Source organism: Thermobia domestica, chromosome 6, assembly GCF_964235325.1.
Source record: "Thermobia domestica chromosome 6, izTheDome1.hap1.1, whole genome shotgun sequence".
NCBI classification, from domain to species: Eukaryota; Metazoa; Arthropoda; class Insecta; order Zygentoma; family Lepismatidae; genus Thermobia; species Thermobia domestica.
The window spans coordinates 37,388,107-37,401,446 of record NC_137459.1 but is presented as its reverse complement, the minus strand read 5'-3'; the positions used below and the strand labels follow the sequence as shown (position 1 = coordinate 37,401,446).

Genomic DNA, 13,340 nt, shown 5'->3' with positions numbered 1-13,340 from the left:
AACGTGACATGAACTCTCAATGTCTCCGGGGATATTTGAGACGGGTATGTAAATAGTATTTCTATTTCGAAAGCAGTAGGATCAATTTCTTCAAGCGCATACAATAGATGATGAAACAAACTTACAAGATAATGTTCTGTAGTTACAATCTATTAAAAATTTCTATCACACTCGATTCATATCTAATAAATAAGAATAGCTAGTTATCAACGAAGTCAAATACAGAACACCTAAGCTACTGTTACAGGACTAAAGTTTGTAGCTTTAGGACTAAATTTTGCTTGCTGGGAGATTAACGTATAAGAAGCTATAAGGGTCGCGGATTAATAAATTTCGCACGGGTTAGAACCAGATTTACCCTTATCGGGATTAATCTCGGTTTTCTGGCATCGAAAGAAGGAACTTTAATTATTTAGTCACGAGGGAATCTAAAAGAAAATTTAAATTTTTTTTTTTTTCAAAAATTATTTGTCATATTCCAAAATTAGATTAAGAATGATTAGACCAAAGGAAAATAATATTTTGAACGATAAGAGGATATAGTAGCGACGACCCAAATGTTGATTAAAGAAAAATAACTATTATGTTTAAGTATGATAACTTTCTTTTTACAGTTACTGAAACATTTTGATATATTTTCTATGTGTAAATCTGTGTGTTTGTTTGTATAAGTGGAAGTAAAAGACAATGTTAATGAAATATTGAATGCTTCAATCCAAATTAGAGAGACATCTTCATTTATACAATGAATTTGGAGCTTATATTAATCTCAAAAATTAAGAGTAAAATAAAATTAGACATTACTCTGAATAGAAAGTTACTATGTTTGTGACTTAATAATTCTTGAATCATCAGACCGATCTCGATTAAATTTTCAACATAGATGAGGTTCGGGCCTTTCACTTTGACGATACAACGTAGAGGAGCGAGAGGGGAGATATATAAAATAAATAAAACTTAATAACTCTAACCACGTGACCGATCTCGATCAAATTTTCAACATAGATGAGGTTCGGAACTTTCACTTTGACGGTACAACGTAGAGGAGCGAGAGAGGAGATATATAAAATAGATAAAACTTAACTCTAACCACATGACCGATCTCGATCAAATTTGCCATATAGATAAGGTTCGGGCCTGGGATGGTTCTTATTATTTTAACGGTGCAACTTAGAGGGGATAAATATTAAAAATGATCGAAAATGACAGATTACTGTTTGCTACTGTTCGAGAATGGGTTCTTGTATTTGACAACAATCAACCAATTTATGCTGGGATTTGTTTTGCCATTTGCTTTAGCACTGGCCATGTAACCTTAAACATGATTTATGAATATAGTATTCAAATACAAGATCAGCTTACAAAATTATCCACCATCGTCATAAAGTCAGTTTCCTATAAGAAATAGTTATTTTAAATAATATAGTTATGACACATTTTGCCGCTCCTCGAAACTTTCCATCCCGTGCAAATGCATGTGTTGCACATATGGTAGACCCGGCCATGTATACACAATATTCTAAGCACCTTTGGCTATTTATTTTTTTCAATCACCACATCTGTTGAACCATTTGTTCAACTGTAGCACAAGTTTCTCGGTGCCCGCTGCGTACAAGGCGGCCGATTCATCACAAAACCAACGAGAAACAAGTTTCTACGCTTCGCTGCTGTTTGGGAACCTCTGTCTTGCCAGGAACTACTTTAATAGACCTAAAAGATGATAATCGCTAGGGGCAAACTCTGTGCTAAAATTGGGATGCTATGTAACCTCCCATTCCAAGAGCGAAATTTGGCGATTGTTATATTCCCAACGTGTGGTTTTGCATTGTTATGGAGGGAAATCACATCAGAAACATCCAGAATACCCTGATTTCCTTATACCGCCACTACACACTTCGTCCTGGTAAAATAAAATAAAAATATTTCCCATACACCAGCTCCTTTTCCCTTTGGATATCTGTGACTGTGTGTTTCTCGCACCATAGAAAACGAATAGCACTGTGCTGCTCATATGGCGTGGATGTCGCGTCCTAAACACTCTAGCTATTTCTGGCAGTTGATAACAGAGTGTTGTTGAAGAAATCGGAAGTTACACTTAGCCCTTCCCAAGAAAAGCCTATCGCATCGGTTGTATATCTTGATCTGTATCAAAATGTATTGCACGCTTTAAAAAAAAAGCATGAAAACTTTCGATTTTGCCTCGTATAAACAACAATTTAAGAGGAGTTTTGCATGATTTCATTAATTGATTTTCTTTTTAGTTGTTTCCTCTAACGAGATGATCACGTGAATATCAAATATCATGGCATGGTAGAATTTCATTTCTGAGCTTTATTCGTCACAAAAATCGACTTCGCCTGACAAAGCTTTGTCCTACGTGACCAACCCATCTAAAGTAATTTCATTCCGATACAGTTTGAAATGCCAGCGGGAAATGAATTAGAAACGAGAATAAACTTTTTTTTTATGAAAAAGCCTTTAGGATGACATAGTGACACACTTTAAATGAGTGGTTCCCAACCTTTTTTGAATGACAACACACTTTTACTAATCAGACACGACGTCGGAACACACTTGTTTGATTTGTTTATTAATGATACAATAATATAATAGTGTAAACCTGTAAGTTTCTGTAAAGTAGTGACTATGTAGTGCTGACCATTATTGCTACCGCTAAAGGCCTTCACAAGTACTGTCTGTCTTAAAATTGATTTTAACTAGATTAAATGCTTAATGATTTCTAAATTCTAAAATTTCGTGATATAGCCTTTGGGACTGCGTTACACACCGGTTAGGAACCACTGCTTTAAATTTTAGTGCGATCTGACAATTAAAATTTAGAGACAAGCATAGTGTGATAATATATTAAATGTATTAAAATATAACTATATATCAAACAAATTGCCTACAAAGCATTACAGTGTCGACCATATCCATCAATTATCTACAAAACTTTATGATAGACGTATGATATTTTGTGAAATGACACTTGCGTGGAAGCAAGAGTACGTCGAGCTGTTCGGCAATATGCTTTGCAGCGATGGAACTTTGTTTCATGTCCGGTGTCATTCGTTTACAGATATACAGTGACATCCTCTATCGTACAGCAAAGGATGATGGGAGGTTAGCATCACGTTCAGCTACGAGGCTATATGAGTTGTGGATCTACAGCTTAATGCGCAATCCGAAACACGTGAGCTCCCGTCAGAAATCAAACATGGAATACGACGATAACGTAGAGACAGTTGAAAGGATATAGAACAAGCCAAAAATGAGAGTCTATTTTTTATATTTATTTATTTATTTATTTATTTATTTTTATTTATTTATTTATTTTTTTATTTTTTATTATTTTTTTTTTTTTTTGTATTCTTGAGCCCAATCTGCTGTAAGATATTATGAACACTGTACGTTACTTCAAAATGGTAAAATTGTTTGCATGGCCAAGAATTCCAGCATGGGAAAAGGTGCATGGGCTCATACTTATGCAAGATGGTGTTTCTCCACATTTGGCTGAATTGTTAGGAAGCATCTATCAAGAAGATGGGTAGGCTACGGAAGGCCACAGAATGGCCTACAAAAAGTTTAGAACTTACTTTTTTTAATTACCAGTTCTGCGAGTGGACAATGAAACAATTGTATTGAAGTAAATCTAAACCTCTTTATAAACTTACAAATAGCAACCGTGAAGTTAAATCCGCCGTATATGTTGATCTTATAAGAGGCCTAATCACTGCGAAGTTAAGATACAGCTAATTTTACAGTAATTGTGTGATATCTTCAAGTAGATGAAAGATAATCAAAATGTGGAACAAGAGCGCCCTAGACAATATTATTTTGCATGAGGTACCGTTATCACGACTCACCTTGTAGCTTCCCGTTTGTAGTCATTTATAAACGCGAAACAAAATGCCGATTTTCTAAATTGGAAGCAGATATGCGAGTCCTGATAACGGTATCTCATGTAAAATAGTATTGTTAGCGAGTCCTTGTTCCACTTTTCGATTATCTCTTATCTATTTGAAGATATCACATAATTACTGCAAAATTAGCGGCATTTTAATTTTGCCGTGTAGGGGCCTCTTAATTGAAGTCATAGAGAAAGTATTCTTGTCCCACTTTAGTACTTGATTGAAAATGCTTGGGGATACATCAATATGTAACTTTACGAGAAGCAATGGCATATAATAGGCAACACATAAGAAAACATTTATAGTTCTAATTTGTACAATTTACGAGGTGCATTTTTTATAAGTAGGAAGTTACTTTCAGTCCGCCCTGCACTATATTAAAACTAGCTTTTACAGCAATGAACATATGGGACAATTCACAGGGGAAAAAGATAACATGTGTGCTCCACATTACCTCTCTCGGAAACGTCCGTGTTCATTAGGTTACGGGAATATGACGTGATCGGCAGAGACTAAATATGGTGCGTTACAGCGAAACAAGAATGAAGCAAGAGTACCAGGTGGCTAGAAATTGAAGAGATAGCAATACGGATAAAGTTACAGTATATTTATTCAATGTGAGAAAAGGTATTGGAACTTTTCATTATTCCACGATAATTGGCTGGGTTAGTGAAAAATCATGAAGGAGCCAACTATTAGAAGAAGTTCTTCCAATATTACATACTTGAATTGTAAACCAAAATACACTACATCATATGGAAATTACACAACCTCTCAAGGACATTAATTATTAGAACAAAGTAATAGGAAACAAATATTTCCAGACAACAGGTCAAGGAGAGAGTTGAAACTATCTATGAAAACGAAGCTCCAACTTTTGTTTGCTATGAGAAGATATCGCTGTTGATGAACTAGCAATGTGCAGTGAGTAAATGTCAAGTGTCAACTAATTACAATATATTGAAAATAATTATTAATAAAGATTCGAGAAACTCTAATGAAAAATGGACAATTTAATTAATATATATATTTTTTACAGTATGCGACTTGCAATTGCACAAGCAGTATAAATATAATGCATTGCCAAGTATAATTGTTTTTAGAAAGTTAATTTAATTTAACAATTGATGCCCATGTCTTCAATGTCCATATCTTTCGAGTTCAATTCCCAATGTACACCCAAATGCTTTTCTACTGACGTAGCTTCGTGATGCAATCACAAAGCTATGTAACTCCGCTATAGAAAAAAACAGAAATATTAGCAATGTGTGTCAAAGATTTGACCACGCATTGCTCAGTTAAACGTAACCCATGTGTTTTTTCATAGCTTTTGTGGACTGTGGCGAGAAAAGTTTAGTCTAAACCAGTGGTCACCAAACTATGAAGCTTCTGAGATACCGTACCGTTTTTAAATTTTAATGTGAGCTACCAAACAAAAGCACTACCAACATTATTTTTTTAAATCTTACATTTGTTTATTGCCTATAAACTTACATTTCTAGTAAATATAAAATTAAACTATCCAAGTTAGCAAATGTCTAATACACACACGAGAAACATAAATATGAAATCAAACTATCCAAGTTAGCAAATGTCTAATATACACACGAGAAACATAAATATGAAATCAAACTATCCAAGTTAGCAAATGTCTAATATACACACGAGAAACATAAATATGAAATCAAACTATCCAAGTTAGCAAATGTCTAATATACACACGAGAAACATAAATATGAAATCAAACTATCCAAGTTAGCAAATGTCTAATATACACAAGAAAAACATAACGTGCACAAACCCACGCGTATACAATCAACTGTGAGATGAGGTTCACAATGGCAGTTGGGCGGAAAAAAAACAAGCAGGTGTTGACGTCAGCGCCCCCTGTCGTTAGCGTCAGCTCAGTGGTGTATTATAAGAAAGACTGTTAGATGTCAGACATCCTGCAGCGGCATGATGTGACATCTAAGCGGGAAAAGGGGCAGTACGTAACACAAGGATAACGTATGATCCGTACTGATTTCCGTAGTAAACATAAGGAATCCGTATATTCGTACCATATGCCGCTGTCCGGATAATGGTTTTTTCTCAGTGTGACAGTTATATTTCAAATAATAACTTAAACAATTCATTAAGTCAAACACCTTTACACAGACAGAAGCACTTGCCAACAAGGAAATTTATCTTCCTTAAGATATCACTGGTTGCGTGCAATGTGCAATTATACGTACTTCCGCTAAACAGCTCAGTGTCTTCGAAGATAAACACATTGCCTCTTAGAACTATTTTACCTAGATGACGCATGGACGAGCATTATTGGGTTTAATTTAAATGACAAGGAAAAACAAAACACCGCCTGAGAGACGCACTAGTAGTAATGTTGTTTCAGCGTCATAAATCCTTCAAAGGATGGCAAATTTACTAGTAAGAATCTCAATATTTAGAAAAACAACAGTATTTGGATGGCAAGTAATACAAGAAATCTTACGTATAACGCAAGTATATATTGTCGATTACATTTTTGTTTTTGGATCAATAGATCCAATATATTTCAGGCAAAAATTTTCTTGTATGCCTTATATCTGGAGAAATACATAGACCTATAATGTAGCCAAACCCAAACCATCACTTAACTCGATATGATGTGCTTATTCCGTAAGAAATACGAAAACTCGATTTAGGTACCGTTCAAAAATTTTGTGGCCCCTAATCAAAAAATAAAAAAAAAAAACTCCAATATATTTCAATCAAAAATTTTTTGTACGCCTTATATCTGGAGAACTACAGCCAAACCCAAACTATCACTTAACTCAGTATGATATGCTTATTTCGTAAAACATAGAAAACTCGATTTAGAGTCCGTTCAAAAATTTTGTGTCCCCTGATCCAAAAACTATTGGCTAAAATCGCAATTTTTTGATGCATTTTTTTATCATTCCTAAAATTATTGGCTAATATCAGAATCTCTTGATCCATTTTGTTTGATCATTCCTAAAATTCTTGTTGTTCTTATTTGATTTTTCTTAAATAAACAACCAATCACTAAGGTAAAATGCTATATATTGTGTGCAATCTACAGAGATCATTCAATCTTGACCAAACATGTCATAGAGACAGACATTACCTTGCTTAGCAGCCATATGAAATATTTTTCCTGTGAAAACCTTCGGTTTTTGAGTGATTGGTTATCAAATTTGGAGTTTTTCCGTAGCCAAAGTTACACAGAAAAATGCATCAATTGCTATTTAGAAGAAAAATTACAGGAAAATACACGAAACAAGTATGTTAAACATTAGTTTGAAGTCAAACGTTAAACAAATGAAGTGTGTGTGTATAACAAATGAATTTGCTCAAATCAATGAAGGACGACTTTTTAACTGTGAAATTCATTACTAGTTTCGACATACAAAATATTACATAACTAACTCAGTAATTCTATGACCTATGGAACTCGCAGGTTCAATGACGTGTTCAGAAAAGCTCTCCACCTATTTCTGTCCTTAACCAACTAGATCCAGTTTTTACTTTGTACTCGTATTAGTGCGAGATTCATCTTAATATTGTCCTCCCATCTGCGTCTAGGTCTCACCAATGATCATTTTCCGATTGGACTTCCAGTCAAAATTTTAAAAGTGTTCCTATTTTTTGACAATAATTTTGGAACTATTAAATGAATCTAGATTTAGTTTCCTTTCACGTAAAGACAATGCAATTCTCTATATAACAATCCGATTGTCAATTCTCAAGTTACTGACTGAAAGAAAAAAATGCGCGGTGTGTGCCCAATTTTTCTGGTGCTGTCATCCTACAATTTACAGAGAGTAATTTTTGGTTGAATGTTTTGCTCTAAATTTTACCTTGAAAGCAAATCTACTGAGGTAACAAGTTTCTTGAAATGAAATGATTATGATGCTTTTGAGTGCACGAAATCAATGAAAATCTCTGTCTTTAATATGGGCAATTTTGGTCTACGGGTGGCTTCGGTCAAACCTATTTAGAGACGACTTTGGAATAAACTTGCTTAAGGAGCAAATAATTTTGTGAAACGGAGCGAAGCTATTGCAACCTGGTACGAGAAAGTAACTTGTCTCGACTTTGGGTTGAACTATTTACGGGAAACTTTGAAAGCAGCAACAACGACAAAGGATTTTAATGAAATGAAATAAGTATACTACTTTCGAGATCCCCCTTCCTACTGTTTTACCAGATAATGAGCGTACTTTTGGTGCAATGGGTTTTGGGTTCGATTTCCTGTAGGAGAGTATTGAACGTACGATTTTACCTTAAATTACAAGTTGATGTCTCATATAGCATCGTTGCAGAAAAGCGACGCTAAACTTTAATGAAATAACAATGTATTTGAGAGCGATAAAGCAATTTAACTGTTTTGTGATTTTAGGAAAACCTTTAAGGATACTTATCGGTTTTGATGAACTGGTCTGAACTCACCGTCTTTGTGCACGAGAAAGCAGTTTAGGTAGGTTTTGAATTCGTTAAAAAAAAATATTTATGGACAACTTTAAGAACGTTTGATAAAATTTGGCGTGGAAGACGCAGATTCGAATTCCGGTGATAGCTCGTATAGTTCGAATCCCACGTTAAGTTGTAAGTCCCTATCTCATACAGTCTCGGTGCTGAATGGACCCCTAAACTGTAAATAAACCGACCAAATATTTAATAAAATCACAGGGAACCAAAATGCACAACAGTGACGTGCAGTTCGGAAAGTATTTGCTTGGTGATGTAGAGTTTTCAAATATTTCATAGAAATATCGTATAGATGACACTATTGTGAAACAAACTTTTCTCTCAAATAGTATTATTCTGAAAAAAACTATTACATTTTTGACCTTGTAAACATGCTTTTCAAATATTAAAACAACTAAGTTTTGAAAAGCAAACATTTCTTTTCTACTTTAAAACCCCAATTAGTAATGGCTATTGTTTTCCATTTACACTAATGCCACCTATACGACAATTCTACAAAGTGTTGTGGCTGTGGATTCCTATCCAAAGAGCCCTTGTTTATCTTGGTTATATGTGATAAAATTTTGTTTTACGTCAAAAATTCGGTTCATTCAGACACTAAAAGTAACTTATCACGAAATTCGGTTAATATATTTCTCGACACGAGTTTTTGACGTTAAACTAGAAAACGTCTCGTCAAGTATCATGGCTTGAAACTAGTTTAATTACGTCTCTCTAAATGAAACTAGAAAATTAATTTACTAAGAAGTGTTTAACAAATGTAACATAACGGGTATTACATAATATATAACAAGACGTATTAAAATTTGTAAGCATGTAATGAAACCTAACTATAGATATTAAGACCTATTATAGATATAGACAAAGGTTGACAAATACTTTGATATATTACAATGGCATAATGGCGTGCTGACTGCGAAATTTCATCATATATCCAACAAGACTCTCCCATGACGCAACCAACTTTAGCAGCTTTAAAAAAAAAGAAAAAAAGAAAAAGAAATGCTGAGTTTGAAAAGGCGTGAGGCAAAATGCAAGTGTGTATCCTGTAACTATTAGTTTCGCAAGAAGTTGGTTGCAATAGATGCTGCGCACTTTAATCCATGATGTGTCTGGATATTACCGTGACTTATAGGGTCGATAATCCACCCTACAGGAGACACGCAACAATTTCTTCCTGCACGTTGCTATTTTCCTGAGCTTGATGGTACTGATAAGCCGCATGTGGTATAAAAATCGTTTCCTTTTCTCTCATTCAAGCATGTAGCCCAGCATCGCAGGTCTGAGGTACGCTACACAACAGTAACAACTACGTAAATAGGGTAATCGAAAAACAAAAGGTCTTCCCAACGCATACGTACCAACACTTCTCTATACGGCGCAAGCAATTACAGACAGAATCACGATTTGATTATGTCCTATCGCCGAATGTACAAGAAAAAATAACTTTCTACAAACTTGGTAAATGCTGTATTTTTTTTTAATGGTTACTTTTATACTTACACTGTTACTCAATTATGTCAGCGTGAAGCAGGCGTGCACCCGGAAATTTTTGTTGAGAGAGGTCCAAGCTTCTGGGGGGGGGGTTAATACATAAGCTACTACGTTTATATAGTATTTAATGGATATTATTCTGCACTCGAAAAGACAATAAATAATTTGTAAAACACTTTCACTTATATTTTCAGAAAACATAAAAGAACTGGATTGGTTTTTATAAGAGAAAGTGTACAGATAAAGCGTAAGATCAACTTTTCATGCTACATTAATTATTTTTCTGTCAAACAAGTATGGCTTTATTGAGAAAGAATACAAATGAATGTTGAGTTAGGAAGTTTTGGGAGTTCCGGACCCGGGTGCGCCACTGGTCTCAAATTTTTATTTATTTAGAAATCAACACAGCAGGCTTAAGAGTCCCTATCACTGCGAAATTAAAATACCGCTAATTTTACAATAATTATATGATATCTTTAAATAGATAAAAGATAATCGAAAAGTGGATCAAGACCTCCCTAGACGATGTTATTTTGCATGAGGTACCATTATCACGAGTCACCTAGTAGCTTTCCGTATGCAGTTATTTAGAAACGCGAAAATAAATGTCGATTTTCTAAATGGCTGGAAATTGAAAGCAGATAAATGAGTCTTGGTAACGGTATCTCACGCAAAATAATATTGTCTAGGAAGGTCTTGTTCCACTTTTCGATTATCTTTTATCTATTTGAAGATATCACATAATTACTGTAAAATTAGCGGTATTTTAATTTCGCAGTGATGAGGCCTCTTAATGCCTAATTATAGTGTCGTTAGATCTTTAGATCTTTAAAATTCTCGTTAGATCTTTAAAATAAATATAAACACTAAATATATTACACATTTTTAATACAAGACTTCAGAAAGCATGGCGACATGTGAATACATCATTACGTTAAATTCGTGCACTTTTGAACGTAAATCGTGAATGTTTACATAGCAAAAGTGATCATTCTTAACAGCTAGAACACGAAAAACTTAAGCTGTAGTTTGCTTTACAATTGCATGCTTATTATTTAAATTGCAATATTAATTAGACATATAATGAATACGTGTACCGCACATGAATATACTTATGTTGTGTAGAATGCACGTATAAAAGAAAAAATCCCTATATTTGAAAGTGTCAGTATTTCTAATTATCAATAATTATTTTCTCCGTTGTCACGTGTAATTAAGTAATTGAGGATAGAACATTATCAGTACAAAATCTTTGCAACTGGATATGATATATGCAGCCTGCCGGCTGTGACTTGTTACTATCTACAAGTTCACGTGACATATTTAGCACATACAATCAATACTTAAAATGAGTTTCCCGATTACGAAGACAATTGTCCTTAATTGATTTTAGTAAATCTTTATCATAAGTACACACTGCGTTTACTTAACATTTAACAGGTTTGTTCCACGTACTTTCCCTTAATCTTAAGATGTTTGGTTTATCAACCAAATCTCCTTTATACAATACAACCTGTCAAGTTTGGTCAAGTTTGAATGAGTTTCTCAATAGCATGCGATATATTATATCCTCTTGCTGAAAATAAACCTATCGTTGATGGCCAGTCACTCCGAAATCAATGAATATTTCATATGTGTACTTAGCTTGTGAAGTTCTACCACCACCTCAATCTTAATCAATATCAGGTGAATTCCATCCATCTTTGTGATTGATTTAAAATAAATAAATAAATGGTGAACAAATACAAGGAAATTATTGAGTTTTTGTCCGGTTAGTGACATCTATGTCGTGTTTACAGCACAGATAGTATCACCCTTTGACTTCCGGTGCAATTTGAAGACATTACAATAACTGTCTAATAGTTAAGAAATGAATACGGTACTTCCTAAGCTAACGACAAATTCTCAAAACTAAGGAATATGTACTCCTCTTGGCCTAACTTCCACAAGTACATTTCAATTTACTGAATGAAATTCTATACTCTTATTTTTGCTGCTACGATAACTGAGAATTGTTCAAATTGAGTAATGAGCCAAGTAATGTTTTGGCACGCACTGTAACCAATAACCGTGAAAATAAGTGCATCCTACCATGAAAAATACACGGTTTACCGTTTTTCTAAAATAATGGTAGGAGACCGTTTTCTTGTCAGATACTTGTGTCGGGCATGCGCATTGGAGAGCCACATGTTCGAAGCGAGGATTAATGGCGCGTAGGTTCCGATGTAGCAGATCGCTCCAAAGTGCAACGATGCGAAACCAAACCTGGATGTATCACCTAAAGTTCTTATGATGATGTAGCCAACTATGAGTGGAGGTGAAGCTAAAATTAGAATCACAATGTTGAAATACTTAAAAAAAAAAAAAAAAAAAAACTTAGGAAAAGTGCTTTGTAGTTTACTGTACTTAGTACAGCATTACATAAATTGTGTTGCATCAACTAGAATTTTCATGTTACAGAAATAAAAGTATACTGTCACTCATGTGTGCCCGAAGGAGGGACAGGAGGTCGCTCCCCTAGCTAATGAAAACGTATTAAATTTCTTAATACAAATAAAAAATACCAAATGTAATAGGGTACATAGTAACCAGGGAGATGAGTCCCCTAGAAAATTTTCACCGGGCGCCCATGCTGTCACTACTTTTTCTGGATAAATGAATTGTTATATTTGAAAAATATTTCTGTAAATGTTGTTTTTATCTTTAATTTTGTTCTGAGTACCTATAATCTGTTCTGGTGTCTTGTTAATACATTTGAGCGTTTAATAAATATGCAAAAGTTCGATATTCTGAAAATTCGGTGACTTTTTTTTTTTTTTTTTTTTTTTAGCATTGATGCCACTGTTACATAATTATGCAAACACGTATTTATTAATTTGGGATAGCGGATACTGGACATTGAAGGCAGTGTTGTGAGAAGTCATATGGTTTTAGACTTGTTTTGTCGTACTTCTGGTTATTCTCAGCTATGTTTTCAGGTGCCTGCTTGGTTATCTGAAACCGTAATAATGCGACTAATCTAATGAATCGCTGATTACAATATTTGAGGTCTATTAGTCTACTGGTACTTATAGCGAAAATACATGCAATAAAGCTAGTCTTAACACTGTAACAGAATATCAATTTATGAATATCTTAAAAGGACATGGGTGTTTGTTCCAACTACATTTTTAAAGCGTGCGAAAACTCAGCTATAAAATTCAAGAAATGCAGTTTTTTTTTTTTTTTTTTTTTTTGTATGTAATATCGAACCCCTCTTCTGGTGTAATGTTCAATACATGACAAAATTGGTAATTTTGAAAAGAAAAAGCAATGTATGTGCAAGATGATATCAGAACAAGGGTTCGATATTACAAACTAAGAATTAATTTCAACTTTTATTCTTATGGATATTATTCTTATGGATATTCTTATGGATATTATATTATTTCTTATAACAACTTT

At 34.1% G+C, this 13,340-nt stretch overlaps 1 protein-coding gene across 8 annotated transcripts in view; it reads right to left on the bottom strand.

Moving 5' to 3' along the window:
* Cadps (calcium-dependent secretion activator 1) overlaps positions 1–13,340 on the bottom strand; it is a 794,056-nt gene that overhangs the window by 536,667 nt on the left and 244,049 nt on the right. The window lies entirely within an intron of this gene.